Below are 4,193 nucleotides of genomic sequence, written 5' to 3' on the forward strand. Positions count from 1 at the left end.
TGGTTCCCAGCCCTCTGTTTGGCTTTTAACAGAGCTGCTAAATGTTGAATGGCAGAGAGACGCTGGATCCCAAAGATGGTGACGTAGACCATGACTTGGAGATGAGCCCATTCCAAATGAAGGACAGACATATCCCATCAGCAGTATTTTCCAAGGCTAAGCAGTAGTGTTCAAAGAACTTCAGACGAGGTTCTCAGAATCCAAAGACAAACGAGAAATTACAGGTTCAGTATTTATTGGCCAATTCATGCGTCATGTTGAGCAGACACTAGTTTAGGTCTTGCCCTGTAGTTAAATCAGATTGCTGAACCCGTTCAAAGGAAATGTCCATTTTTTTCAGCATTCTGGCCACTATGTCTCATCAAGAAATGTCATATCTTGTCATGTAATGTACCAAATTGCATTGGCCTAAGTATTAGATGCAGAAGATGTGTGCTTACACCAAATAGTTAAATTTCTCTATTCTAGCAGTCACATTACAAAAGGCTTCAGAGGAATTTGTCTATTCAAAAGATTGTTTAAATTGAAATGAGTGGAGTACACGGAATTGAGCTCATACTTTTGTGGGACACAAAATAAAAAAGGATGAGGTGTAAGTGTTGTGACAAACTTGGGAGAATTAAATAGTCATCAATTCCACCTTTGCCTAATTTAGAGTATTAATGCTCCCACTCTCCACCAGATACTTGGCAGATCTTGTTCAGCATCCCACTTGTTTTTTTGAGTAGAAATAGGAAGAATTATTTACTTCAAAATGTTGTTGTTGAGTTTTGTAATCATAAGCCTCATGGGGTGCGGAGCAAAAGAAAATGAACCAGAATACCAGTTTATTTTTGTTTGGTTTGGCAAGAGACCTGTCTTTTTGATAACCTCTCCTGGTATGTCTCAGCTGGGGTGGAGCTGAATACACAGGCCTCACAATTTTGTAGATAACTTTGGGAGAAAGCAGCTTTTGAAGAAGGACAGACCTTAAGGTCCAGCTATGGTACTTTATTTAGTACTTCAGGTTTAAACCATGACAGCCTGGTAGTTATAAGAAACACAATCCAAGAAATCATGAAGAATTAAAAAGAATTAAAAAACCTGCCCATCTAACTATGGATAAGTTTTCTGGACTACCACAGTATAAAATCAAATATGAAGAAGGTTCAGTATCTAACAAAATCTTAAATTACTTTCTTTTCTTCCCTTCTCAGAAGTTCATTTTTCTGCAAAACCCTTTCTAAAAGATTTTTAGAACTACACACTAATGAGAGTCCATAGTTGCAAAGTGCTAATAATCTTGCCAGCAAATTCATTAACTTTAAGTGACATCAAAGATGAGAACTCACATCTGTCTGCACAGGAGCAGGGGCAGGCAGTTCAACCTGCTGAATCCAGACACTTTATGTTACCTACTTTTGTTCATTTCAAGTCAAACAGCAGTGGGGCAGCCTAGATAAGCAACTTCCTGAACACTGGCTTTTCAGTGAAGTTTCTTTTTTTGACCAATAGCCCTTAGAAAGAAAACAGTAACACAAACAGATCTTTTGGAGTTGCCCAACATCCACAGAGAGCAGCAGGACTGCAGAAGACCAAGAAGTGGTTGAACTTCCTAAGCCCTGAAGAGCTGCATGGGAAGTTTGGTCTATGAAGAAGTTTTTTATAATGCTGCAATGCAGTTTCACAACCAACCTTTGCTCACCTGTGTCAAGGACACTTGTCTGGGGCACAGTCTGTGCGACCACTGTTTTTGCTGTCTTTTGGCAACACCTGACCAAGGCAGCAGCTTCTTTAGGTGTTTACAACACATTCCCACAAAGCATGAGCTGGCAATTACATCCGCAAGGGCACTAAACCAGCAGATTGTTGAGTGGAAATGGATTCCTGCTCTACTGTACATTTTATAGAATACTTCAGGCATGTGGCAGTGTTAAAATCCTGGTGGCTCTTGCTGAAGGAATGCAGTAGACGCCTTTACCCCAAGTAGCAGGTTAAAGTCTTACAGCACAAGCTGTGAAGAGTTGTTATAGGTCACTGATAAAAAGCAATAGAGTGCTTATGGCCACTGTGTGTTAATGATAGCCACAAGCACAATCAGAAGGTTTGTGCTGAGAGCAGAGAGGTGGTGTGTAACCCACTGAATTTATTATTGTTGTACTTTGGCCTCTAGAAAGTGTACACGTGCAGTGGGGTTGTGAGGACTGACAGATACACAAGGCTGGCCTACTAGAGGAAGGCTAGGAAGATGTTTTCCTTGTCTGCTAGGAGGAAGTATATATCAATATAGGGGAGATGTTTTTCTGATCTAGGAGATGGAGCCTTCTGTAGTATATATTGGAATATAATATATTGTATCCTATTTGTTATACATATTTTTGAATACAGACAGCTTCTCTAAAAAACTTGCTTCAGCAACTGCTCAGTTTTCCATGTCCTTCCCTGGTGTCAAGTAAATTTTACTCCCTTTTTTTTTTTTTTTTTTTTTTTTTTTTTCCCTTCCCAGGAATTATGCAGGATCTAGGAGCATGTGCTAGTTCAAAACTAAGTCCAAGTTTATTTGCGCTGAAGCCATAGGAATCTTTTTCTGCAAGCTCTAACACCTCTGTACATATACATGGTTTTTAGTGCTTAGACATTTCTTATCCTCTCTCATCTTTCCCATATTCACTCTATGTTCTGTACATTTCTCTTCATAGTCAAATCAACCATCACCCAGTACTGTGTATCACCCTGTTTCTATAAGCTGTTTATCTGGGATTTCCACAGCTGACTGCTCCTGGTAAGAGTCTTAAAATCATATCTAGAAACCTTAATCAATGACCGGATTTACAGAAGCACTGAGAACCCACAAATCCTTTTGCAGTCAATGGGACCTGAGTTTAGTCAGCACCTTGAAAATTGCTTAAGTTTCAGTACCTAACCTTGGATTTTGGAACAGAGCTTTAAGGGTTCAGTGTGGGTATTTCTAGGGCAGAATGGGGTTCACTTTGAGATCTTTTTAAATAGATACCCACATTTTTATGTATTGTATTTATATTAAGAAGCACAATTATGATAATTGTCTTTTTCAACAAAATAGTAGTTTTGAAATCCTCTTAGTGCAAAGCATTAATAATGGAAATCATTATTTTGGTTGATAGTGTCAATTTCTGCATACCATGTACTCTGTGTTACTTCATTACATGGACCCTTCCTCTACAGGAATCTTTTTTCACTGCTCACCAGACATGTGGGGTCTTCCCTGGGGATTGGTCCAGGTAATAAGCACTTCTTGCAATCAGCTTACTATAAATGATAAACACATGGCAGTGCTCCAGCCATGGCCCAAGTAGATTTTAAAATCTTGTTGTTGTGTGGTACATGTCACTTTACATGACCTAGAGATACATGAAGCATTTCGACCACACTGCAAATGTCTAAACCGCTCAGTTTCAGTTCTCGCTTCTCACCCCTGTGAGTCAAACCCATCAGCCTGCCATAGCACCTATTAATGTATAGATTTCATCCCAGGGGCACTTCTGCACGCTTGTGAGAAGGTGCGTCCCGTCAGCTGTTTCCAGGGTGCTGGCACAAAAGCAACCAAGAAGAAAAGAACCTGTAGCTGCATGTATGCTTTGGTGAATTTAGATCTTTAGGAAGTTTTATTTTGTTCCTGTATATGCTAGGTTTGGAAGTCCTGATGTACCTTTTTCCCTCATTCTAATGAAACATCTTATAAGAAAAAGAAGAAACTGAGTGTAATAGATTTGCTGTGCCAGTTGTGTAACTCTTTATAAACATGAAGGTTTCTGCATGCCGAGCTGAGCTGTTGCAGCTTAATACAGCAGTTTGAATTTCAGGAGTGCTTGAAGGTGCTTAAAATGATTTCTAACAAAATGCAGCCAAATGAAGTACTTGTTAAACAGGAAACAAGAAAAAAATCCTACAAAGATATGATGTGACTGCCACTGGGCAAGTGTCAGGTACTTGCTTCTTGTAGAAAATAGAACATTACTTAACTAATTTAAAATCCAGATAATTTTCCTTAGGAAAAAAAAATAGGAGTAAACCGTTCAGGGGCTGGTGGATTTCTTTGTTTCTTAAGGATGGTAAAGATTTGTGCAGAGACATCAGCAAAGAGCAGCTTTCTGAGCTGTTCCCTGCCAATTGCTGACAAAGGCAGTCCTAATGAATCATTCTGAATTGTGATCATGTGCTACCAGCCCACAGTG

Source organism: Zosterops lateralis, assembly GCF_965231275.1.
Source record: "Zosterops lateralis genome assembly, chromosome: 3".
NCBI classification, from domain to species: domain Eukaryota; kingdom Metazoa; phylum Chordata; class Aves; order Passeriformes; family Zosteropidae; genus Zosterops; species Zosterops lateralis.